General features: G+C 50.4%; 40 non-coding genes across 40 annotated transcripts; all 40 read right to left on the bottom strand.

The window, feature by feature from the left end:
* Positions 1-544: 544 nt before the first annotated feature.
* On the bottom strand, positions 545-618 carry Trnan-guu (transfer RNA asparagine (anticodon GUU)). The gene has a single exon. It is a non-coding gene; the product is annotated as a tRNA-Asn (tRNA).
* Positions 619-951: 333 nt separating this feature from the next.
* Trnat-cgu (transfer RNA threonine (anticodon CGU)) lies at positions 952-1,023 on the bottom strand. The gene has a single exon. It is a non-coding gene; the product is annotated as a tRNA-Thr (tRNA).
* A 671-nt stretch (positions 1,024-1,694) lies between these two features.
* On the bottom strand, positions 1,695-1,768 carry Trnan-guu (transfer RNA asparagine (anticodon GUU)). The gene has a single exon. It is a non-coding gene; the product is annotated as a tRNA-Asn (tRNA).
* A 333-nt stretch (positions 1,769-2,101) lies between these two features.
* On the bottom strand, positions 2,102-2,173 carry Trnat-cgu (transfer RNA threonine (anticodon CGU)). The gene has a single exon. It is a non-coding gene; the product is annotated as a tRNA-Thr (tRNA).
* A 671-nt stretch (positions 2,174-2,844) lies between these two features.
* Positions 2,845-2,918, bottom strand: Trnan-guu (transfer RNA asparagine (anticodon GUU)). Its single transcript has one exon. It is a non-coding gene; the product is annotated as a tRNA-Asn (tRNA).
* Positions 2,919-3,251: 333 nt separating this feature from the next.
* Positions 3,252-3,323, bottom strand: Trnat-cgu (transfer RNA threonine (anticodon CGU)). Its single transcript has one exon. It is a non-coding gene; the product is annotated as a tRNA-Thr (tRNA).
* A 671-nt stretch (positions 3,324-3,994) lies between these two features.
* Trnan-guu (transfer RNA asparagine (anticodon GUU)) lies at positions 3,995-4,068 on the bottom strand. Its single transcript has one exon. It is a non-coding gene; the product is annotated as a tRNA-Asn (tRNA).
* Positions 4,069-4,401: 333 nt separating this feature from the next.
* On the bottom strand, positions 4,402-4,473 carry Trnat-cgu (transfer RNA threonine (anticodon CGU)). The gene has a single exon. It is a non-coding gene; the product is annotated as a tRNA-Thr (tRNA).
* Positions 4,474-5,144: 671 nt separating this feature from the next.
* Positions 5,145-5,218, bottom strand: Trnan-guu (transfer RNA asparagine (anticodon GUU)). The gene has a single exon. It is a non-coding gene; the product is annotated as a tRNA-Asn (tRNA).
* Positions 5,219-5,551: 333 nt separating this feature from the next.
* Positions 5,552-5,623, bottom strand: Trnat-cgu (transfer RNA threonine (anticodon CGU)). The gene has a single exon. It is a non-coding gene; the product is annotated as a tRNA-Thr (tRNA).
* Positions 5,624-6,294: 671 nt separating this feature from the next.
* On the bottom strand, positions 6,295-6,368 carry Trnan-guu (transfer RNA asparagine (anticodon GUU)). The gene has a single exon. It is a non-coding gene; the product is annotated as a tRNA-Asn (tRNA).
* Positions 6,369-6,701: 333 nt separating this feature from the next.
* Trnat-cgu (transfer RNA threonine (anticodon CGU)) lies at positions 6,702-6,773 on the bottom strand. The gene has a single exon. It is a non-coding gene; the product is annotated as a tRNA-Thr (tRNA).
* A 671-nt stretch (positions 6,774-7,444) lies between these two features.
* Trnan-guu (transfer RNA asparagine (anticodon GUU)) lies at positions 7,445-7,518 on the bottom strand. Its single transcript has one exon. It is a non-coding gene; the product is annotated as a tRNA-Asn (tRNA).
* Positions 7,519-7,851: 333 nt separating this feature from the next.
* On the bottom strand, positions 7,852-7,923 carry Trnat-cgu (transfer RNA threonine (anticodon CGU)). Its single transcript has one exon. It is a non-coding gene; the product is annotated as a tRNA-Thr (tRNA).
* A 671-nt stretch (positions 7,924-8,594) lies between these two features.
* Trnan-guu (transfer RNA asparagine (anticodon GUU)) lies at positions 8,595-8,668 on the bottom strand. The gene has a single exon. It is a non-coding gene; the product is annotated as a tRNA-Asn (tRNA).
* Positions 8,669-9,001: 333 nt separating this feature from the next.
* Positions 9,002-9,073, bottom strand: Trnat-cgu (transfer RNA threonine (anticodon CGU)). Its single transcript has one exon. It is a non-coding gene; the product is annotated as a tRNA-Thr (tRNA).
* A 671-nt stretch (positions 9,074-9,744) lies between these two features.
* Trnan-guu (transfer RNA asparagine (anticodon GUU)) lies at positions 9,745-9,818 on the bottom strand. The gene has a single exon. It is a non-coding gene; the product is annotated as a tRNA-Asn (tRNA).
* A 333-nt stretch (positions 9,819-10,151) lies between these two features.
* Trnat-cgu (transfer RNA threonine (anticodon CGU)) lies at positions 10,152-10,223 on the bottom strand. Its single transcript has one exon. It is a non-coding gene; the product is annotated as a tRNA-Thr (tRNA).
* Positions 10,224-10,894: 671 nt separating this feature from the next.
* On the bottom strand, positions 10,895-10,968 carry Trnan-guu (transfer RNA asparagine (anticodon GUU)). The gene has a single exon. It is a non-coding gene; the product is annotated as a tRNA-Asn (tRNA).
* Positions 10,969-11,301: 333 nt separating this feature from the next.
* Trnak-cuu (transfer RNA lysine (anticodon CUU)) lies at positions 11,302-11,373 on the bottom strand. The gene has a single exon. It is a non-coding gene; the product is annotated as a tRNA-Lys (tRNA).
* Positions 11,374-12,044: 671 nt separating this feature from the next.
* On the bottom strand, positions 12,045-12,118 carry Trnan-guu (transfer RNA asparagine (anticodon GUU)). The gene has a single exon. It is a non-coding gene; the product is annotated as a tRNA-Asn (tRNA).
* Positions 12,119-12,451: 333 nt separating this feature from the next.
* On the bottom strand, positions 12,452-12,523 carry Trnak-cuu (transfer RNA lysine (anticodon CUU)). Its single transcript has one exon. It is a non-coding gene; the product is annotated as a tRNA-Lys (tRNA).
* Positions 12,524-13,194: 671 nt separating this feature from the next.
* Positions 13,195-13,268, bottom strand: Trnan-guu (transfer RNA asparagine (anticodon GUU)). Its single transcript has one exon. It is a non-coding gene; the product is annotated as a tRNA-Asn (tRNA).
* A 333-nt stretch (positions 13,269-13,601) lies between these two features.
* Trnat-cgu (transfer RNA threonine (anticodon CGU)) lies at positions 13,602-13,673 on the bottom strand. Its single transcript has one exon. It is a non-coding gene; the product is annotated as a tRNA-Thr (tRNA).
* A 671-nt stretch (positions 13,674-14,344) lies between these two features.
* Trnan-guu (transfer RNA asparagine (anticodon GUU)) lies at positions 14,345-14,418 on the bottom strand. Its single transcript has one exon. It is a non-coding gene; the product is annotated as a tRNA-Asn (tRNA).
* Positions 14,419-14,751: 333 nt separating this feature from the next.
* Positions 14,752-14,823, bottom strand: Trnat-cgu (transfer RNA threonine (anticodon CGU)). Its single transcript has one exon. It is a non-coding gene; the product is annotated as a tRNA-Thr (tRNA).
* A 671-nt stretch (positions 14,824-15,494) lies between these two features.
* Trnan-guu (transfer RNA asparagine (anticodon GUU)) lies at positions 15,495-15,568 on the bottom strand. Its single transcript has one exon. It is a non-coding gene; the product is annotated as a tRNA-Asn (tRNA).
* A 333-nt stretch (positions 15,569-15,901) lies between these two features.
* Positions 15,902-15,973, bottom strand: Trnat-cgu (transfer RNA threonine (anticodon CGU)). The gene has a single exon. It is a non-coding gene; the product is annotated as a tRNA-Thr (tRNA).
* A 671-nt stretch (positions 15,974-16,644) lies between these two features.
* Positions 16,645-16,718, bottom strand: Trnan-guu (transfer RNA asparagine (anticodon GUU)). The gene has a single exon. It is a non-coding gene; the product is annotated as a tRNA-Asn (tRNA).
* A 333-nt stretch (positions 16,719-17,051) lies between these two features.
* Trnat-cgu (transfer RNA threonine (anticodon CGU)) lies at positions 17,052-17,123 on the bottom strand. Its single transcript has one exon. It is a non-coding gene; the product is annotated as a tRNA-Thr (tRNA).
* A 671-nt stretch (positions 17,124-17,794) lies between these two features.
* On the bottom strand, positions 17,795-17,868 carry Trnan-guu (transfer RNA asparagine (anticodon GUU)). The gene has a single exon. It is a non-coding gene; the product is annotated as a tRNA-Asn (tRNA).
* A 333-nt stretch (positions 17,869-18,201) lies between these two features.
* Positions 18,202-18,273, bottom strand: Trnat-cgu (transfer RNA threonine (anticodon CGU)). Its single transcript has one exon. It is a non-coding gene; the product is annotated as a tRNA-Thr (tRNA).
* Positions 18,274-18,944: 671 nt separating this feature from the next.
* Trnan-guu (transfer RNA asparagine (anticodon GUU)) lies at positions 18,945-19,018 on the bottom strand. The gene has a single exon. It is a non-coding gene; the product is annotated as a tRNA-Asn (tRNA).
* Positions 19,019-19,351: 333 nt separating this feature from the next.
* On the bottom strand, positions 19,352-19,423 carry Trnat-cgu (transfer RNA threonine (anticodon CGU)). The gene has a single exon. It is a non-coding gene; the product is annotated as a tRNA-Thr (tRNA).
* A 671-nt stretch (positions 19,424-20,094) lies between these two features.
* On the bottom strand, positions 20,095-20,168 carry Trnan-guu (transfer RNA asparagine (anticodon GUU)). Its single transcript has one exon. It is a non-coding gene; the product is annotated as a tRNA-Asn (tRNA).
* Positions 20,169-20,501: 333 nt separating this feature from the next.
* Positions 20,502-20,573, bottom strand: Trnat-cgu (transfer RNA threonine (anticodon CGU)). The gene has a single exon. It is a non-coding gene; the product is annotated as a tRNA-Thr (tRNA).
* Positions 20,574-21,244: 671 nt separating this feature from the next.
* On the bottom strand, positions 21,245-21,318 carry Trnan-guu (transfer RNA asparagine (anticodon GUU)). Its single transcript has one exon. It is a non-coding gene; the product is annotated as a tRNA-Asn (tRNA).
* A 333-nt stretch (positions 21,319-21,651) lies between these two features.
* Positions 21,652-21,723, bottom strand: Trnat-cgu (transfer RNA threonine (anticodon CGU)). The gene has a single exon. It is a non-coding gene; the product is annotated as a tRNA-Thr (tRNA).
* A 671-nt stretch (positions 21,724-22,394) lies between these two features.
* Trnan-guu (transfer RNA asparagine (anticodon GUU)) lies at positions 22,395-22,468 on the bottom strand. Its single transcript has one exon. It is a non-coding gene; the product is annotated as a tRNA-Asn (tRNA).
* Positions 22,469-22,801: 333 nt separating this feature from the next.
* Positions 22,802-22,873, bottom strand: Trnat-cgu (transfer RNA threonine (anticodon CGU)). Its single transcript has one exon. It is a non-coding gene; the product is annotated as a tRNA-Thr (tRNA).
* Positions 22,874-23,004: the final 131 nt, after the last annotated feature.

The following is a 23,004-nucleotide window of genomic DNA, read 5'->3' as shown; positions in this document are numbered from 1 at the left end:
TCTCTTCACTGTTTCACCCTTACGATCGACGACGAGCGTCAAGCCACCAAAGGTTTGCGGTCTGCGCAAAACTTGACCTAGTGCACAGCTTGTGGGATAGCGTGGCTCTACTGTGAAACGCGCCTTTCGACTCCTCTCTCTGGCTACATCGTCCACAGTGGCACTGGGGGCTTCATGTAAGGCGACTGCACGCCGCTCGGCCAACAGCGGCCTACTGCAGACCGACACTTAAGAGACGCCAAATGCAGATCGACATCGAGAGAGAGGCCCTGTCATATGGCACTCGCGGTGTATACGCCGAAATGAAATGTAAATAATACATCTTTTGTAGTGGTCGTCGCTCTACTGCAGTGTCACACATGCCGAATTAATAGGAAAACGGTAGAACGTCCGCATAGGGCCATGTTTTTACCTCCACTGTCACGTGGCTGAATGTGTATAAGGCTGGGTGGCATCATTCAAACACAGCCAAATTGTCACACTAGCTGTGTATCTCTATCAAAGTGGACATACGTCCTCACCTCGGTGGCGATTAAAACGATTTCGCCCCCGGGTGGGCTCGAACCACCAACCTTTCGGTTAACAGCCGAACGCGCTAGCCGATTGCGCCACGGAGGCCTTAACTTTCGGTCACTTCTGCTCTCTTCATCAATGCAACTCGTGTACTTTTCGCAGGCACCTCGCAGAATGGTAGTATCTGCTTACGCCTCTTCACATGGATAACGTGCATGCACACTGTAGTGGGGCTCATAAACGAATGACATCGCCAAGCATGACATTATACTACAAAATGCATACAAAACAGTGTTCCGCCTACACATCCAGTAAACCTCTGATGCAAGTAGAGCACTCTTTATCGGTTGTAGAACTTCCCCTTCATTCAGTGCACTGCCATCTGTTAGATGCTGCTCGAGCTAGCTCTGCTCTCAGCAGCAAAGTTAAAAAAATGAATGCCTTCTGTGAGGGTCGAACTCACGACCCCTGGTTTACGAGACCAGTGCTCTACCACTGAGCTAAGAAGGCCGCAGCTTTGCGTTCGTGAGCTACTCCCGAATTGTCACGTCATCATACTGAATCTTACAGCCCTCGACCAGATATCGGATTTGACACACAGATGCTGCTGGAGGTGTCCACCTTACCGTTTTCCAACTCTCTTCACTGTTTCACCCTTACGATCGACGACGAGCGTCAAGCCACCAAAGGTTTGCGGTCTGCGCAAAACTTGACCTAGTGCACAGCTTGTGGGATAGCGTGGCTCTACTGTGAAACGCGCCTTTCGACTCCTCTCTCTGGCTACATCGTCCACAGTGGCACTGGGGGCTTCATGTAAGGCGACTGCACGCCGCTCGGCCAACAGCGGCCTACTGCAGACCGACACTTAAGAGACGCCAAATGCAGATCGACATCGAGAGAGAGGCCCTGTCATATGGCACTCGCGGTGTATACGCCGAAATGAAATGTAAATAATACATCTTTTGTAGTGGTCGTCGCTCTACTGCAGTGTCACACATGCCGAATTAATAGGAAAACGGTAGAACGTCCGCATAGGGCCATGTTTTTACCTCCACTGTCACGTGGCTGAATGTGTATAAGGCTGGGTGGCATCATTCAAACACAGCCAAATTGTCACACTAGCTGTGTATCTCTATCAAAGTGGACATACGTCCTCACCTCGGTGGCGATTAAAACGATTTCGCCCCCGGGTGGGCTCGAACCACCAACCTTTCGGTTAACAGCCGAACGCGCTAGCCGATTGCGCCACGGAGGCCTTAACTTTCGGTCACTTCTGCTCTCTTCATCAATGCAACTCGTGTACTTTTCGCAGGCACCTCGCAGAATGGTAGTATCTGCTTACGCCTCTTCACATGGATAACGTGCATGCACACTGTAGTGGGGCTCATAAACGAATGACATCGCCAAGCATGACATTATACTACAAAATGCATACAAAACAGTGTTCCGCCTACACATCCAGTAAACCTCTGATGCAAGTAGAGCACTCTTTATCGGTTGCAGAACTTCCCCTTCATTCAGTGCACTGCCATCTGTTAGATGCTGCTCGAGCTAGCTCTGCTCTCAGCAGCAAAGTTAAAAAAATGAATGCCTTCTGTGAGGGTCGAACTCACGACCCCTGGTTTACGAGACCAGTGCTCTACCACTGAGCTAAGAAGGCCGCAGCTTTGCGTTCGTGAGCTACTCCCGAATTGTCACGTCATCATACTGAATCTTACAGCCCTCGACCAGATATCGGATTTGACACACAGATGCTGCTGGAGGTGTCCACCTTACCGTTTTCCAACTCTCTTCACTGTTTCACCCTTACGATCGACGACGAGCGTCAAGCCACCAAAGGTTTGCGGTCTGCGCAAAACTTGACCTAGTGCACAGCTTGTGGGATAGCGTGGCTCTACTGTGAAACGCGCCTTTCGACTCCTCTCTCTGGCTACATCGTCCACAGTGGCACTGGGGGCTTCATGTAAGGCGACTGCACGCCGCTCGGCCAACAGCGGCCTACTGCAGACCGACACTTAAGAGACGCCAAATGCAGATCGACATCGAGAGAGAGGCCCTGTCATATGGCACTCGCGGTGTATACGCCGAAATGAAATGTAAATAATACATCTTTTGTAGTGGTCGTCGCTCTACTGCAGTGTCACACATGCCGAATGAATAGGAAAACGGTAGAACGTCCGCATAGGGCCATGTTTTTACCTCCACTGTCACGTGGCTGAATGTGTATAAGGCTGGGTGGCATCATTCAAACACAGCCAAATTGTCACACTAGCTGTGTATCTCTATCAAAGTGGACATACGTCCTCACCTCGGTGGCGATTAAAACGATTTCGCCCTCAGGTGGGCTCGAACCACCAACCTTTCGGTTAACAGCCGAACGCGCTAGCCGATTGCGCCACGGAGGCCTTAACTTTCGGTCACTTCTGCTCTCTTCATCAATGCAACTCGTGTACTTTTCGCAGGCACCTCGCAGAATGGTAGTATCTGCTTACGCCTCTTCACATGGATAACGTGCATGCACACTGTAGTGGGGCTCATAAACGAATGACATCGCCAAGCATGACATTATACTACAAAATGCATACAAAACAGTGTTCCGCCTACACATCCAGTAAACCTCTGATGCAAGTAGAGCACTCTTTATCGGTTGCAGAACTTCCCCTTCATTCAGTGCACTGCCATCTGTTAGATGCTGCTCGAGCTAGCTCTGCTCTCAGCAGCAAAGTTAAAAAAATGAATGCCTTCTGTGAGGGTCGAACTCACGACCCCTGGTTTACGAGACCAGTGCTCTACCACTGAGCTAAGAAGGCCGCAGCTTTGCGTTCGTGAGCTACTCCCGAATTGTCACGTCATCATACTGAATCTTACAGCCCTCGACCAGATATCGGATTTGACACACAGATGCTGCTGGAGGTGTCCACCTTACCGTTTTCCAACTCTCTTCACTGTTTCACCCTTACGATCGACGACGAGCGTCAAGCCACCAAAGGTTTGCGGTCTGCGCAAAACTTGACCTAGTGCACAGCTTGTGGGATAGCGTGGCTCTACTGTGAAACGCGCCTTTCGACTCCTCTCTCTGGCTACATCGTCCACAGTGGCACTGGGGGCTTCATGTAAGGCGACTGCACGCCGCTCGGCCAACAGCGGCCCACTGCAGACCGACACTTAAGAGACGCCAAATGCAGATCGACATCGAGAGAGAGGCCCTGTCATATGGCACTCGCGGTGTATACGCCGAAATGAAATGTAAATAATACATCTTTTGTAGTGGTCGTCGCTCTACTGCAGTGTCACACATGCCGAATTAATAGGAAAACGGTAGAACGTCCGCATAGGGCCATGTTTTTACCTCCACTGTCACGTGGCTGAATGTGTATAAGGCTGGGTGGCATCATTCAAACACAGCCAAATTGTCACACTAGCTGTGTATCTCTATCAAAGTGGACATACGTCCTCACCTCGGTGGCGATTAAAACGATTTCGCCCCCGGGTGGGCTCGAACCACCAACCTTTCGGTTAACAGCCGAACGCGCTAGCCGATTGCGCCACGGAGGCCTTAACTTTCGGTCACTTCTGCTCTCTTCATCAATGCAACTCGTGTACTTTTCGCAGGCACCTCGCAGAATGGTAGTATCTGCTTACGCCTCTTCACATGGATAACGTGCATGCACACTGTAGTGGGGCTCATAAACGAATGACATCGCCAAGCATGACATTATACTACAAAATGCATACAAAACAGTGTTCCGCCTACACATCCAGTAAACCTCTGATGCAAGTAGAGCACTCTTTATCGGTTGTAGAACTTCCCCTTCATTCAGTGCACTGCCATCTGTTAGATGCTGCTCGAGCTAGCTCTGCTCTCAGCAGCAAAGTTAAAAAAATGAATGCCTTCTGTGAGGGTCGAACTCACGACCCCTGGTTTACGAGACCAGTGCTCTACCACTGAGCTAAGAAGGCCGCAGCTTTGCGTTCGTGAGCCACTCCCGAATTGTCACGTCATCATACTGAATCTTACAGCCCTCGACCAGATATCGGATTTGACACACAGATGCTGCTGGAGGTGTCCACCTTACCGTTTTCCAACTCTCTTCACTGTTTCACCCTTACGATCGACGACGAGCGTCAAGCCACCAAAGGTTTGCGGTCTGCGCAAAACTTGACCTAGTGCACAGCTTGTGGGATAGCGTGGCTCTACTGTGAAACGCGCCTTTCGACTCCTCTCTCTGGCTACATCGTCCACAGTGGCACTGGGGGCTTCATGTAAGGCGACTGCACGCCGCTCGGCCAACAGCGGCCTACTGCAGACCGACACTTAAGAGACGCCAAATGCAGATCGACATCGAGAGAGAGGCCCTGTCATATGGCACTCGCGGTGTATACGCCGAAATGAAATGTAAATAATACATCTTTTGTAGTGGTCGTCGCTCTACTGCAGTGTCACACATGCCGAATTAATAGGAAAACGGTAGAACGTCCGCATAGGGCCATGTTTTTACCTCCACTGTCACGTGGCTGAATGTGTATAAGGCTGGGTGGCATCATTCAAACACAGCCAAATTGTCACACTAGCTGTGTATCTCTATCAAAGTGGACATACGTCCTCACCTCGGTGGCGATTAAAACGATTTCGCCCCCGGGTGGGCTCGAACCACCAACCTTTCGGTTAACAGCCGAACGCGCTAGCCGATTGCGCCACGGAGGCCTTAACTTTCGGTCACTTCTGCTCTCTTCATCAATGCAACTCGTGTACTTTTCGCAGGCACCTCGCAGAATGGTAGTATCTGCTTACGCCTCTTCACATGGATAACGTGCATGCACACTGTAGTGGGGCTCATAAACGAATGACATCGCCAAGCATGACATTATACTACAAAATGCATACAAAACAGTGTTCCGCCTACACATCCAGTAAACCTCTGATGCAAGTAGAGCACTCTTTATCGGTTGCAGAACTTCCCCTTCATTCAGTGCACTGCCATCTGTTAGATGCTGCTCGAGCTAGCTCTGCTCTCAGCAGCAAAGTTAAAAAAATGAATGCCTTCTGTGAGGGTCGAACTCACGACCCCTGGTTTACGAGACCAGTGCTCTACCACTGAGCTAAGAAGGCCGCAGCTTTGCGTTCGTGAGCTACTCCCGAATTGTCACGTCATCATACTGAATCTTACAGCCCTCGACCAGATATCGGATTTGACACACAGATGCTGCTGGAGGTGTCCACCTTACCGTTTTCCAACTCTCTTCACTGTTTCACCCTTACGATCGACGACGAGCGTCAAGCCACCAAAGGTTTGCGGTCTGCGCAAAACTTGACCTAGTGCACAGCTTGTGGGATAGCGTGGCTCTACTGTGAAACGCGCCTTTCGACTCCTCTCTCTGGCTACATCGTCCACAGTGGCACTGGGGGCTTCATGTAAGGCGACTGCACGCCGCTCGGCCAACAGCGGCCTACTGCAGACCGACACTTAAGAGACGCCAAATGCAGATCGACATCGAGAGAGAGGCCCTGTCATATGGCACTCGCGGTGTATACGCCGAAATGAAATGTAAATAATACATCTTTTGTAGTGGTCGTCGCTCTACTGCAGTGTCACACATGCCGAATGAATAGGAAAACGGTAGAACGTCCGCATAGGGCCATGTTTTTACCTCCACTGTCACGTGGCTGAATGTGTATAAGGCTGGGTGGCATCATTCAAACACAGCCAAATTGTCACACTAGCTGTGTATCTCTATCAAAGTGGACATACGTCCTCACCTCGGTGGCGATTAAAACGATTTCGCCCTCAGGTGGGCTCGAACCACCAACCTTTCGGTTAACAGCCGAACGCGCTAGCCGATTGCGCCACGGAGGCCTTAACTTTCGGTCACTTCTGCTCTCTTCATCAATGCAACTCGTGTACTTTTCGCAGGCACCTCGCAGAATGGTAGTATCTGCTTACGCCTCTTCACATGGATAACGTGCATGCACACTGTAGTGGGGCTCATAAACGAATGACATCGCCAAGCATGACATTATACTACAAAATGCATACAAAACAGTGTTCCGCCTACACATCCAGTAAACCTCTGATGCAAGTAGAGCACTCTTTATCGGTTGCAGAACTTCCCCTTCATTCAGTGCACTGCCATCTGTTAGATGCTGCTCGAGCTAGCTCTGCTCTCAGCAGCAAAGTTAAAAAAATGAATGCCTTCTGTGAGGGTCGAACTCACGACCCCTGGTTTACGAGACCAGTGCTCTACCACTGAGCTAAGAAGGCCGCAGCTTTGCGTTCGTGAGCTACTCCCGAATTGTCACGTCATCATACTGAATCTTACAGCCCTCGACCAGATATCGGATTTGACACACAGATGCTGCTGGAGGTGTCCACCTTACCGTTTTCCAACTCTCTTCACTGTTTCACCCTTACGATCGACGACGAGCGTCAAGCCACCAAAGGTTTGCGGTCTGCGCAAAACTTGACCTAGTGCACAGCTTGTGGGATAGCGTGGCTCTACTGTGAAACGCGCCTTTCGACTCCTCTCTCTGGCTACATCGTCCACAGTGGCACTGGGGGCTTCATGTAAGGCGACTGCACGCCGCTCGGCCAACAGCGGCCCACTGCAGACCGACACTTAAGAGACGCCAAATGCAGATCGACATCGAGAGAGAGGCCCTGTCATATGGCACTCGCGGTGTATACGCCGAAATGAAATGTAAATAATACATCTTTTGTAGTGGTCGTCGCTCTACTGCAGTGTCACACATGCCGAATTAATAGGAAAACGGTAGAACGTCCGCATAGGGCCATGTTTTTACCTCCACTGTCACGTGGCTGAATGTGTATAAGGCTGGGTGGCATCATTCAAACACAGCCAAATTGTCACACTAGCTGTGTATCTCTATCAAAGTGGACATACGTCCTCACCTCGGTGGCGATTAAAACGATTTCGCCCCCGGGTGGGCTCGAACCACCAACCTTTCGGTTAACAGCCGAACGCGCTAGCCGATTGCGCCACGGAGGCCTTAACTTTCGGTCACTTCTGCTCTCTTCATCAATGCAACTCGTGTACTTTTCGCAGGCACCTCGCAGAATGGTAGTATCTGCTTACGCCTCTTCACATGGATAACGTGCATGCACACTGTAGTGGGGCTCATAAACGAATGACATCGCCAAGCATGACATTATACTACAAAATGCATACAAAACAGTGTTCCGCCTACACATCCAGTAAACCTCTGATGCAAGTAGAGCACTCTTTATCGGTTGTAGAACTTCCCCTTCATTCAGTGCACTGCCATCTGTTAGATGCTGCTCGAGCTAGCTCTGCTCTCAGCAGCAAAGTTAAAAAAATGAATGCCTTCTGTGAGGGTCGAACTCACGACCCCTGGTTTACGAGACCAGTGCTCTACCACTGAGCTAAGAAGGCCGCAGCTTTGCGTTCGTGAGCCACTCCCGAATTGTCACGTCATCATACTGAATCTTACAGCCCTCGACCAGATATCGGATTTGACACACAGATGCTGCTGGAGGTGTCCACCTTACCGTTTTCCAACTCTCTTCACTGTTTCACCCTTACGATCGACGACGAGCGTCAAGCCACCAAAGGTTTGCGGTCTGCGCAAAACTTGACCTAGTGCACAGCTTGTGGGATAGCGTGGCTCTACTGTGAAACGCGCCTTTCGACTCCTCTCTCTGGCTACATCGTCCACAGTGGCACTGGGGGCTTCATGTAAGGCGACTGCACGCCGCTCGGCCAACAGCGGCCTACTGCAGACCGACACTTAAGAGACGCCAAATGCAGATCGACATCGAGAGAGAGGCCCTGTCATATGGCACTCGCGGTGTATACGCCGAAATGAAATGTAAATAATACATCTTTTGTAGTGGTCGTCGCTCTACTGCAGTGTCACACATGCCGAATTAATAGGAAAACGGTAGAACGTCCGCATAGGGCCATGTTTTTACCTCCACTGTCACGTGGCTGAATGTGTATAAGGCTGGGTGGCATCATTCAAACACAGCCAAATTGTCACACTAGCTGTGTATCTCTATCAAAGTGGACATACGTCCTCACCTCGGTGGCGATTAAAACGATTTCGCCCCCGGGTGGGCTCGAACCACCAACCTTTCGGTTAACAGCCGAACGCGCTAGCCGATTGCGCCACGGAGGCCTTAACTTTCGGTCACTTCTGCTCTCTTCATCAATGCAACTCGTGTACTTTTCGCAGGCACCTCGCAGAATGGTAGTATCTGCTTACGCCTCTTCACATGGATAACGTGCATGCACACTGTAGTGGGGCTCATAAACGAATGACATCGCCAAGCATGACATTATACTACAAAATGCATACAAAACAGTGTTCCGCCTACACATCCAGTAAACCTCTGATGCAAGTAGAGCACTCTTTATCGGTTGCAGAACTTCCCCTTCATTCAGTGCACTGCCATCTGTTAGATGCTGCTCGAGCTAGCTCTGCTCTCAGCAGCAAAGTTAAAAAAATGAATGCCTTCTGTGAGGGTCGAACTCACGACCCCTGGTTTACGAGACCAGTGCTCTACCACTGAGCTAAGAAGGCCGCAGCTTTGCGTTCGTGAGCTACTCCCGAATTGTCACGTCATCATACTGAATCTTACAGCCCTCGACCAGATATCGGATTTGACACACAGATGCTGCTGGAGGTGTCCACCTTACCGTTTTCCAACTCTCTTCACTGTTTCACCCTTACGATCGACGACGAGCGTCAAGCCACCAAAGGTTTGCGGTCTGCGCAAAACTTGACCTAGTGCACAGCTTGTGGGATAGCGTGGCTCTACTGTGAAACGCGCCTTTCGACTCCTCTCTCTGGCTACATCGTCCACAGTGGCACTGGGGGCTTCATGTAAGGCGACTGCACGCCGCTCGGCCAACAGCGGCCTACTGCAGACCGACACTTAAGAGACGCCAAATGCAGATCGACATCGAGAGAGAGGCCCTGTCATATGGCACTCGCGGTGTATACGCCGAAATGAAATGTAAATAATACATCTTTTGTAGTGGTCGTCGCTCTACTGCAGTGTCACACATGCCGAATTAATAGGAATACGGTAGAACGTCCGCATAGGGCCATGTTTTTACCTCCACTGTCACGTGGCTGAATGTGTATAAGGCTGGGTGGCATCATTCAAACACAGCCAAATTGTCACACTAGCTGTGTATCTCTATCAAAGTGGACATACGTCCTCACCTCGGTGGCGATTAAAACGATTTCGCCCCCAGGTGGGCTCGAACCACCAACCTTTCGGTTAACAGCCGAACGCGCTAGCCGATTGCGCCACGGAGGCCTTAACTTTCGGTCACTTCTGCTCTCTTCATCAATGCAACTCGTGTACTTTTCGCAGGCACCTCGCAGAATGGTAGTATCTGCTTACGCCTCTTCACATGGATAACGTGCATGCACACTGTAGTGGGGCTCATAAACGAATGACATCGCCAAGCATGACATTATACTACAAAATGCATACAAAACAGTGTTCCGCCTACACATCCAGTAAACCTCTGATGCAAGTAGAGCACTCTTTATCGGTTGCAGAACTTCCCCTTCATTCAGTGCACTGCCATCTGTTAGATGCTGCTCGAGCTAGCTCTGCTCTCAGCAGCAAAGTTAAAAAAATGAATGCCTTCTGTGAGGGTCGAACTCACGACCCCTGGTTTACGAGACCAGTGCTCTACCACTGAGCTAAGAAGGCCGCAGCTTTGCGTTCGTGAGCTACTCCCGAATTGTCACGTCATCATACTGAATCTTACAGCCCTCGACCAGATATCGGATTTGACACACAGATGCTGCTGGAGGTGTCCACCTTACCGTTTTCCAACTCTCTTCACTGTTTCACCCTTACGATCGACGACGAGCGTCAAGCCACCAAAGGTTTGCGGTCTGCGCAAAACTTGACCTAGTGCACAGCTTGTGGGATAGCGTGGCTCTACTGTGAAACGCGCCTTTCGACTCCTCTCTCTGGCTACATCGTCCACAGTGGCACTGGGGGCTTCATGTAAGGCGACTGCACGCCGCTCGGCCAACAGCGGCCCACTGCAGACCGACACTTAAGAGACGCCAAATGCAGATCGACATCGAGAGAGAGGCCCTGTCATATGGCACTCGCGGTGTATACGCCGAAATGAAATGTAAATAATACATCTTTTGTAGTGGTCGTCGCTCTACTGCAGTGTCACACATGCCGAATTAATAGGAAAACGGTAGAACGTCCGCATAGGGCCATGTTTTTACCTCCACTGTCACGTGGCTGAATGTGTATAAGGCTGGGTGGCATCATTCAAACACAGCCAAATTGTCACACTAGCTGTGTATCTCTATCAAAGTGGACATACGTCCTCACCTCGGTGGCGATTAAAACGATTTCGCCCCCGGGTGGGCTCGAACCACCAACCTTTCGGTTAACAGCCGAACGCGCTAGCCGATTGCGCCACGGAGGCCTTAACTTTCGGTCACTTCTGCTCTCTTCATCAATGCAACTCGTGTACTTTTCGCAGGCACCTCGCAGAATGGTAGTATCTGCTTACGCCTCTTCACATGGATAACGTGCATGCACACTGTAGTGGGGCTCATAAACGAATGACATCGCCAAGCATGACATTATACTACAAAATGCATACAAAACAGTGTTCCGCCTACACATCCAGTAAACCTCTGATGCAAGTAGAGCACTCTTTATCGGTTGCAGAACTTCCCCTTCATTCAGTGCACTGCCATCTGTTAGATGCTGCTCGAGCTAGCTCTGCTCTCAGCAGCAAAGTTAAAAAAATGAATGCCTTCTGTGAGGGTCGAACTCACGACCCCTGGTTTAAGAGACCAGTGCTCTACCACTGAGCTAAGAAGGCCGCAGCTTTGCGTTCGTGAGCTACTCCCGAATTGTCACGTCATCATACTGAATCTTACAGCCCTCGACCAGATATCGGATTTGACACACAGATGCTGCTGGAGGTGTCCACCTTACCGTTTTCCAACTCTCTTCACTGTTTCACCCTTACGATCGACGACGAGCGTCAAGCCACCAAAGGTTTGCGGTCTGCGCAAAACTTGACCTAGTGCACAGCTTGTGGGATAGCGTGGCTCTACTGTGAAACGCGCCTTTCGACTCCTCTCTCTGGCTACATCGTCCACAGTGGCACTGGGGGCTTCATGTAAGGCGACTGCACGCCGCTCGGCCAACAGCGGCCCACTGCAGACCGACACTTAAGAGACGCCAAATGCAGATCGACATCGAGAGAGAGGCCCTGTCATATGGCACTCGCGGTGTATACGCCGAAATGAAATGTAAATAATACATCTTTTGTAGTGGTCGTCGCTCTACTGCAGTGTCACACATGCCGAATTAATAGGAAAACGGTAGAACGTCCGCATAGGGCCATGTTTTTACCTCCACTGTCACGTGGCTGAATGTGTATAAGGCTGGGTGGCATCATTCAAACACAGCCAAATTGTCACACTAGCTGTGTATCTCTATCAAAGTGGACATACGTCCTCACCTCGGTGGCGATTAAAACGATTTCGCCCCCGGGTGGGCTCGAACCACCAACCTTTCGGTTAACAGCCGAACGCGCTAGCCGATTGCGCCACGGAGGCCTTAACTTTCGGTCACTTCTGCTCTCTTCATCAATGCAACTCGTGTACTTTTCGCAGGCACCTCGCAGAATGGTAGTATCTGCTTACGCCTCTTCACATGGATAACGTGCATGCACACTGTAGTGGGGCTCATAAACGAATGACATCGCCAAGCATGACATTATACTACAAAATGCATACAAAACAGTGTTCCGCCTACACATCCAGTAAACCTCTGATGCAAGTAGAGCACTCTTTATCGGTTGCAGAACTTCCCCTTCATTCAGTGCACTGCCATCTGTTAGATGCTGCTCGAGCTAGCTCTGCTCTCAGCAGCAAAGTTAAAAAAATGAATGCCTTCTGTGAGGGTCGAACTCACGACCCCTGGTTTAAGAGACCAGTGCTCTACCACTGAGCTAAGAAGGCCGCAGCTTTGCGTTCGTGAGCTACTCCCGAATTGTCACGTCATCATACTGAATCTTACAGCCCTCGACCAGATATCGGATTTGACACACAGATGCTGCTGGAGGTGTCCACCTTACCGTTTTCCAACTCTCTTCACTGTTTCACCCTTACGATCGACGACGAGCGTCAAGCCACCAAAGGTTTGCGGTCTGCGCAAAACTTGACCTAGTGCACAGCTTGTGGGATAGCGTGGCTCTACTGTGAAACGCGCCTTTCGACTCCTCTCTCTGGCTACATCGTCCACAGTGGCACTGGGGGCTTCATGTAAGGCGACTGCACGCCGCTCGGCCAACAGCGGCCCACTGCAGACCGACACTTAAGAGACGCCAAATGCAGATCGACATCGAGAGAGAGGCCCTGTCATATGGCACTCGCGGTGTATACGCCGAAATGAAATGTAAATAATACATCTTTTGTAGTGGTCGTCGCTCTACTGCAGTGTCACACATGCCGAATTAATAGGAAAACGGTAGAACGTCCGCATAGGGCCATGTTTTTACCTCCACTGTCACGTGGCTGAATGTGTATAAGGCTGGGTGGCATCATTCAAACACAGCCAAATTGTCACACTAGCTGTGTATCTCTATCAAAGTGGACATACGTCCTCACCTCGGTGGCGATTAAAACGATTTCGCCCCCGGGTGGGCTCGAACCACCAACCTTTCGGTTAACAGCCGAACGCGCTAGCCGATTGCGCCACGGAGGCCTTAACTTTCGGTCACTTCTGCTCTCTTCATCAATGCAACTCGTGTACTTTTCGCAGGCACCTCGCAGAATGGTAGTATCTGCTTACGCCTCTTCACATGGATAACGTGCATGCACACTGTAGTGGGGCTCATAAACGAATGACATCGCCAAGCATGACATTATACTACAAAATGCATACAAAACAGTGTTCCGCCTACACATCCAGTAAACCTCTGATGCAAGTAGAGCACTCTTTATCGGTTGCAGAACTTCCCCTTCATTCAGTGCACTGCCATCTGTTAGATGCTGCTCGAGCTAGCTCTGCTCTCAGCAGCAAAGTTAAAAAAATGAATGCCTTCTGTGAGGGTCGAACTCACGACCCCTGGTTTACGAGACCAGTGCTCTACCACTGAGCTAAGAAGGCCGCAGCTTTGCGTTCGTGAGCTACTCCCGAATTGTCACGTCATCATACTGAATCTTACAGCCCTCGACCAGATATCGGATTTGACACACAGATGCTGCTGGAGGTGTCCACCTTACCGTTTTCCAACTCTCTTCACTGTTTCACCCTTACGATCGACGACGAGCGTCAAGCCACCAAAGTTTTGCGGTCTGCGCAAAACTTGACCTAGTGCACAGCTTGTGGGATAGCGTGGCTCTACTGTGAAACGCGCCTTTCGACTCCTCTCTCTGGCTACATCGTCCACAGTGGCACTGGGGGCTTCATGTAAGGCGACTGCACGCCGCTCGGCCAACAGCGGCCTACTGCAGACCGACACTTAAGAGACGCCAAATGCAGATCGACATCGAGAGAGAGGCCCTGTCATATGGCACTCGCGGTGTATACGCCGAAATGAAATGTAAATAATACATCTTTTGTAGTGGTCGTCGCTCTACTGCAGTGTCACACATGCCGAATTAATAGGAAAACGGTAGAACGTCCGCATAGGGCCATGTTTTTACCTCCACTGTCACGTGGCTGAATGTGTATAAGGCTGGGTGGCATCATTCAAACACAGCCAAATTGTCACACTAGCTGTGTATCTCTATCAAAGTGGACATACGTCCTCACCTCGGTGGCGATTAAAACGATTTCGCCCCCAGGTGGGCTCGAACCACCAACCTTTCGGTTAACAGCCGAACGCGCTAGCCGATTGCGCCACGGAGGCCTTAACTTTCGGTCACTTCTGCTCTCTTCATCAATGCAACTCGTGTACTTTTCGCAGGCACCTCGCAGAATGGTAGTATCTGCTTACGCCTCTTCACATGGATAACGTGCATGCACACTGTAGTGGGGCTCATAAACGAATGACATCGCCAAGCATGACATTATACTACAAAATGCATACAAAACAGTGTTCCGCCTACACATCCAGTAAACCTCTGATGCAAGTAGAGCACTCTTTATCGGTTGCAGAACTTCCCCTTCATTCAGTGCACTGCCATCTGTTAGATGCTGCTCGAGCTAGCTCTGCTCTCAGCAGCAAAGTTAAAAAAATGAATGCCTTCTGTGACGGTCGAACTCACGACCCCTGGTTTACGAGACCAGTGCTCTACCACTGAGCTAAGAAGGCCGCAGCTTTGCGTTCGTGAGCTACTCCCGAATTGTCACGTCATCATACTGAATCTTACAGCCCTCGACCAGATATCGGATTTGACACACAGATGCTGCTGGAGGTGTCCACCTTACCGTTTTCCAACTCTCTTCACTGTTTCACCCTTACGATCGACGACGAGCGTCAAGCCACCAAAGGTTTGCGGTCTGCGCAAAACTTGACCTAGTGCACAGCTTGTGGGATAGCGTGGCTCTACTGTGAAACGCGCCTTTCGACTCCTCTCTCTGGCTACATCGTCCACAGTGGCACTGGGGGCTTCATGTAAGGCGACTGCACGCCGCTCGGCCAACAGCGGCCCACTGCAGACCGACACTTAAGAGACGCCAAATGCAGATCGACATCGAGAGAGAGGCCCTGTCATATGGCACTCGCGGTGTATACGCCGAAATGAAATGTAAATAATACATCTTTTGTAGTGGTCGTCGCTCTACTGCAGTGTCACACATGCCGAATTAATAGGAAAACGGTAGAACGTCCGCATAGGGCCATGTTTTTACCTCCACTGTCACGTGGCTGAATGTGTATAAGGCTGGGTGGCATCATTCAAACACAGCCAAATTGTCACACTAGCTGTGTATCTCTATCAAAGTGGACATACGTCCTCACCTCGGTGGCGATTAAAACGATTTCGCCCCCGGGTGGGCTCGAACCACCAACCTTTCGGTTAACAGCCGAACGCGCTAGCCGATTGCGCCACGGAGGCCTTAACTTTCGGTCACTTCTGCTCTCTTCATCAATGCATCTCGTGTACTTTTCGCAGGCACCTCGCAGAATGGTAGTATCTGCTTACGCCTCTTCACATGGATAACGTGCATGCACACTGTAGTGGGGCTCATAAACGAATGACATCGCCAAGCATGACATTATACTACAAAATGCATACAAAACAGTGTTCCGCCTACACATCCAGTAAACCTCTGATGCAAGTAGAGCACTCTTTATCGGTTGCAGAACTTCCCCTTCATTCAGTGCACTGCCATCTGTTAGATGCTGCTCGAGCTAGCTCTGCTCTCAGCAGCAAAGTTAAAAAAATGAATGCCTTCTGTGAGGGTCGAACTCACGACCCCTGGTTTACGAGACCAGTGCTCTACCACTGAGCTAAGAAGGCCGCAGCTTTGCGTTCGTGAGCTACTCCCGAATTGTCACGTCATCATACTGAATCTTACAGCCCTCGACCAGATATCGGATTTGACACACAGATGCTGCTGGAGGTGTCCACCTTACCGTTTTCCAACTCTCTTCACTGTTTCACCCTTACGATCGACGACGAGCGTCAAGCCACCAAAGGTTTGCGGTCTGCGCAAAACTTGACCTAGTGCACAGCTTGTGGGATAGCGTGGCTCTACTGTGAAACGCGCCTTTCGACTCCTCTCTCTGGCTACATCGTCCACAGTGGCACTGTGGGCTTCATGTAAGGCGACTGCACGCCGCTCGGCCAACAGCGGCCCACTGCAGACCGACACTTAAGAGACGCCAAATGCAGATCGACATCGAGAGAGAGGCCCTGTCATATGGCACTCGCGGTGTATACGCCGAAATGAAATGTAAATAATACATCTTTTGTAGTGGTCGTCGCTCTACTGCAGTGTCACACATGCCGAATTAATAGGAAAACGGTAGAACGTCCGCATAGGGCCATGTTTTTACCTCCACTGTCACGTGGCTGAATGTGTATAAGGCTGGGTGGCATCATTCAAACACAGCCAAATTGTCACACTAGCTGTGTATCTCTATCAAAGTGGACATACGTCCTCACCTCGGTGGCGATTAAAACGATTTCGCCCCCGGGTGGGCTCGAACCACCAACCTTTCGGTTAACAGCCGAACGCGCTAGCCGATTGCGCCACGGAGGCCTTAACTTTCGGTCACTTCTGCTCTCTTCATCAATGCAACTCGTGTACTTTTCGCAGGCACCTCGCAGAATGGTAGTATCTGCTTACTCCTCTTCACATGGATAACGTGCATGCACACTGTAGTGGGGCTCATAAACGAATGACATCGCCAAGCATGACATTATACTACAAAATGCATACAAAACAGTGTTCCGCCTACACATCCAGTAAACCTCTGATGCAAGTAGAGCACTCTTTATCGGTTGCAGAACTTCCCCTTCATTCAGTGCACTGCCATCTGTTAGATGCTGCTCGAGCTAGCTCTGCTCTCAGCAGCAAAGTTAAAAAAATGAATGCCTTCTGTGAGGGTCGAACTCACGACCCCTGGTTTACGAGACCAGTGCTCTACCACTGAGCTAAGAAGGCCGCAGCTTTGCGTTCGTGAGCTACTCCCGAATTGTCACGTCATCATACTGAATCTTACAGCCCTCGACCAGATATCGGATTTGACACACAGATGCTGCTGGAGGTGTCCACCTTACCGTTTTCCAACTCTCTTCACTGTTTCACCCTTACGATCGACGACGAGCGTCAAGCCACCAAAGGTTTGCGGTCTGCGCAAAACTTGACCTAGTGCACAGCTTGTGGGATAGCGTGGCTCTACTGTGAAACGCGCCTTTCGACTCCTCTCTCTGGCTACATCGTCCACAGTGGCACTGGGGGCTTCATGTAAGGCGACTGCACGCCGCTCGGCCAACAGCGGCCCACTGCAGACCGACACTTAAGAGACGCCAAATGCAGATCGACATCGAGAGAGAGGCCCTGTCATATGGCACTCGCGGTGTATACGCCGAAATGAAATGTAAATAATACATCTTTTGTAGTGGTCGTCGCTCTACTGCAGTGTCACACATGCCGAATTAATAGGAAAACGGTAGAACGTCCGCATAGGGCCATGTTTTTACCTCCACTGTCACGTGGCTGAATGTGTATAAGGCTGGGTGGCATCATTCAAACACAGCCAAATTGTCACACTAGCTGTGTATCTCTATCAAAGTGGACATACGTCCTCACCTCGGTGGCGATTAAAACGATTTCGCCCCCGGGTGGGCTCGAACCACCAACCTTTCGGTTAACAGCCGAACGCGCTAGCCGATTGCGCCACGGAGGCCTTAACTTTCGGTCACTTCTGCTCTCTTCATCAATGCATCTCGTGTACTTTTCGCAGGCACCTCGCAGAATGGTAGTATCTGCTTACGCCTCTTCACATGGATAACGTGCATGCACACTGTAGTGGGGCTCATAAACGAATGACATCGCCAAGCATGACATTATACTACAAACTGCATACAAAACAGTGTTCCGCCTACACATCCAGTAAACCTCTGATGCAAGTAGAGCACTCTTTATCGGTTGCAGAACTTCCCCTTCATTCAGTGCACTGCCATCTGTTAGATGCTGCTCGAGCTAGCTCTGCTCTCAGCAGCAAAGTTAAAAAAATGAATGCCTTCTGTGAGGGTCGAACTCACGACCCCTGGTTTACGAGACCAGTGCTCTACCACTGAGCTAAGAAGGCCGCAGCTTTGCGTTCGTGAGCTACTCCCGAATTGTCACGTCATCATACTGAATCTTACAGCCCTCGACCAGATATCGGATTTGACACACAGATGCTGCTGGAGGTGTCCACCTTACCGTTTTCCAACTCTCTTCACTGTTTCACCCTTACGATCGACGACGAGCGTCAAGCCACCAAAGGTTTGCGGTCTGCGCAAAACTTGACCTAGTGCACAGCTTGTGGGATAGCGTGGCTCTACTGTGAAACGCGCCTTTCGACTCCTCTCTCTGGCTACATCGTCCACAGTGGCACTGGGGGCTTCATGTAAGGCGACTGCACGCCGCTCGGCCAACAGCGGCCCACTGCAGACCGACACTTAAGAGACGCCAAATGCAGATCGACATCGAGAGAGAGGCCCTGTCATATGGCACTCGCGGTGTATACGCCGAAATGAAATGTAAATAATACATCTTTTGTAGTGGTCGTCGCTCTACTGCAGTGTCACACATGCCGAATTAATAGGAAAACGGTAGAACGTCCGCATAGGGCCATGTTTTTACCTCCACTGTCACGTGGCTGAATGTGTATAAGGCTGGGTGGCATCATTCAAACACAGCCAAATTGTCACACTAGCTGTGTATCTCTATCAAAGTGGACATACGTCCTCACCTCGGTGGCGATTAAAACGATTTCGCCCCCGGGTGGGCTCGAACCACCAACCTTTCGGTTAACAGCCGAACGCGCTAGCCGATTGCGCCACGGAGGCCTTAACTTTCGGTCACTTCTGCTCTCTTCATCAATGCAACTCGTGTACTTTTCGCAGGCACCTCGCAGAATGGTAGTATCTGCTTACGCCTCTTCACATGGATAACGTGCATGCACACTGTAGTGGGGCTCATAAACGAATGACATCGCCAAGCATGACATTATACTACAAAATGCATACAAAACAGTGTTCCGCCTACACATCCAGTAAACCTCTGATGCAAGTAGAGCACTCTTTATCGGTTGCAGAACTTCCCCTTCATTCAGTGCACTGCCATCTGTTAGATGCTGCTCGAGCTAGCTCTGCTCTCAGCAGCAAAGTTAAAAAAATGAATGCCTTCTGTGAGGGTCGAACTCACGACCCCTGGTTTACGAGACCAGTGCTCTACCACTGAGCTAAGAAGGCCGCAGCTTTGCGTTCGTGAGCTACTCCCGACTTGTCACGTCATCATACTGAATCTTACAGCCCTCGACCAGATATCGGATTTGACACACAGATGCTGCTGGAGGTGTCCACCTTACCGTTTTCCAACTCTCTTCACTGTTTCACCCTTACGATCGACGACGAGCGTCAAGCCACCAAAGGTTTGCGGTCTGCGCAAAACTTGACCTAGTGCACAGCTTGTGGGATAGCGTGGCTCTACTGTGAAACGCGCCTTTCGACTCCTCTCTCTGGCTACATCGTCCACAGTGGCACTGGGGGCTTCATGTAAGGCGACTGCACGCCGCTCGGCCAACAGCGGCCTACTGCAGACCGACACTTAAGAGACGCCAAATGCAGATCGACATCGAGAGAGAGGCCCTGTCATATGGCACTCGCGGTGTATACGCCGAAATGAAATGTAAATAATACATCTTTTGTAGTGGTCGTCGCTCTACTGCAGTGTCACACATGCCGAATGAATAGGAAAACGGTAGAACGTCCGCATAGGGCCATGTTTTTACCTCCACTGTCACGTGGCTGAATGTGTATAAGGCTGGGTGGCATCATTCAAACACAGCCAAATTGTCACACTAGCTGTGTATCTCTATCAAAGTGGACATACGTCCTCACCTCGGTGGCGATTAAAACGATTTCGCCCCCAGGTGGGCTCGAACCACCAACCTTTCGGTTAACAGCCGAACGCGCTAGCCGATTGCGCCACGGAGGCCTTAACTTTCGGTCACTTCTGCTCTCTTCATCAATGCAACTCGTGTACTTTTCGCAGGCACCTCGCAGAATGGTAGTATCTGCTTACGCCTCTTCACATGGATAACGTGCATGCACACTGTAGTGGGGCTCATAAACGAATGACACCGCCAAGCATGACATTATACTACAAAATGCATACAAAACAGTGTTCCGCCTACACATCCAGTAAACCTCTGATGCAAGTAGAGCACTCTTTATCGGTTGTAGAACTTCCCCTTCATTCAGTGCACTGCCATCTGTTAGATGCTGCTCGAGCTAGCTCTGCTCTCAGCAGCAAAGTTAAAAAAATGAATGCCTTCTGTGAGGGTCGAACTCACGACCCCTGGTTTACGAGACCAGTGCTCTACCACTGAGCTAAGAAGGCCGCAGCTTTGCGTTCGTGAGCTACTCCCGAATTGTCACGTCATCATACTGAATCTTACAGCCCTCGACCAGATATCGGATTTGACACACAGATGCTGCTGGAGGTGTCCACCTTACCGTTTTCCAACTCTCTTCACTGTTTCACCCTTACGATCGACGACGAGCGTCAAGCCACCAAAGGTTTGCGGTCTGCGCAAAACTTGACCTAGTGCACAGCTTGTGGGATAGCGTGGCTCTACTGTGAAACGCGCCTTTCGACTCCTCTCTCTGGCTACATCGTCCACAGTGGCACTGGGGGCTTCATGTAAGGCGACTGCACGCCGCTCGGCCAACAGCGGCCTACTGCAGACCGACACTTAAGAGACGCCAAATGCAGATCGACATCGAGAGAGAGGCACTGTCATATGGCACTCGCGGTGTATACGCCGAAATGAAATGTAAATAATACATCTTTTGTAGTGGTCGTCGCTCTACTGCAGTGTCACACATGCCGAATTAATAGGAAAACGGTAGAACGTCCGCATAGGGCCATGTTTTTACCTCCACTGTCACGTGGCTGAATGTGTATAAGGCTGGGTGGCATCATTCAAACACAGCCAAATTGTCACACTAGCTGTGTATCTCTATCAAAGTGGACATACGTCCTCACCTCGGTGGCGATTAAAACGATTTCGCCCCCGGGTGGGCTCGAACCACCAACCTTTCGGTTAACAGCCGAACGCGCTAGCCGATTGCGCCACGGAGGCCTTAACTTTCGGTCACTTCTGCTCTCTTCATCAATGCAACTCGTGTACTTTTCGCAGGCACCTCGCAGAATGGTAGTATCTGCTTACGCCTCTTCACATGGATAACGTGCATGCACACTGTAGTGGGGCTCATAAACGAATGACATCGCCAAGCATGACATTATACTACAAAATGCATACAAAACAGTGTTCCGCCTACACATCCAGTAAACCTCTGATGCAAGTAGAGCACTCTTTATCGGTTGTAGAACTTCCCCTTCATTCAGTGCACTGCCATCTGTTAGATGCTGCTCGAGCTAGCTCTGCTCTCAGCAGCAAAGTTAAAAAAATGAATGCCTTCTGTGAGGGTCGAACTCACGACCCCTGGTTTACGAGACCAGTGCTCTACCACTGAGCTAAGAAGGCCGCAGCTTTGCTTTCGTGAGCCACTCCCGAATTGTCACGTCATCATACTGAATCTTACAGCCCTCGACCAGATATCGGATTTGACACACAGATGCTGCTGGAGGTGTCCACCTTACCGTTTTCCAACTCTCTTCACTGTTTCACCCTTACGATCGACGACGAGCGTCAAGCCACCAAAGGTTTGCGGTCTGCGCAAAACTTGACCTAGTGCACAGCTTGTGGGATAGCGTGGCTCTACTGTGAAACGCGCCTTTCGACTCCTCTCTCTGGCTACATCGTCCACAGTGGCACTGGGGGCTTCATGTAAGGCGACTGCACGCCGCTCGGCCAACAGCGGCCTACTGCAGACCGACACTTAAGAGACGCCAAATGCAGATCGACATCGAGAGAGAGGCCCTGTCATATGGCACTCGCGGTGTATACGCCGAAATGAAATGTAAATAATACATCTTTTGTAGTGGTCGTCGCTCTACTGCAGTGTCACACATGCCGAATTAATAGGAAAACGGTAGAACGTCCGCATAGGGCCATGTTTTTACCTCCACTGTCACGTGGCTGAATGTGTATAAGGCTGGGTGGCATCATTCAAACACAGCCAAATTGTCACACTAGCTGTGTATCTCTATCAAAGTGGACATACGTCCTCACCTCGGTGGCGATTAAAACGATTTCGCCCCCGGGTGGGCTCGAACCACCAACCTTTCGGTTAACAGCCGAACGCGCTAGCCGATTGCGCCACGGAGGCCTTAACTTTCGGTCACTTCTGCTCTCTTCATCAATGCAACTCGTGTACTTTTCGCAGGCACCTCGCAGAATGGTAGTATCTGCTTACGCCTCTTCACATGGATAACGTGCATGCACACTGTAGTGGGGCTCATAAACGAATGACATCGCCAAGCATGACATTATACTACAAAATGCATACAAAACAGTGTTCCGCCTACACATCCAGTAAACCTCTGATGCAAGTAGAGCACTCTTTATCGGTTGCAGAACTTCCCCTTCATTCAGTGCACTGCCATCTGTTAGATGCTGCTCGAGCTAGCTCTGCTCTCAGCAGCAAAGTTAAAAAAATGAATGCCTTCTGTGAGGGTCGAACTCACGACCCCTGGTTTACGAGACCAGTGCTCTACCACTGAGCTAAGAAGGCCGCAGCTTTGCGTTCGTGAGCTACTCCCGACTTGTCACGTCATCATACTGAATCTTACAGCCCTCGACCAGATATCGGATTTGACACACAGATGCTGCTGGAGGTGTCCACCTTACCGTTTTCCAACTCTC

Source organism: Schistocerca cancellata, unplaced genomic scaffold (assembly GCF_023864275.1).
Source record: "Schistocerca cancellata isolate TAMUIC-IGC-003103 unplaced genomic scaffold, iqSchCanc2.1 HiC_scaffold_830, whole genome shotgun sequence".
NCBI classification, from domain to species: domain Eukaryota; kingdom Metazoa; phylum Arthropoda; class Insecta; order Orthoptera; family Acrididae; genus Schistocerca; species Schistocerca cancellata.
Note: the sequence above shows the minus strand (reverse complement) of the source record. Positions and strands in the feature narration are given on the sequence as shown.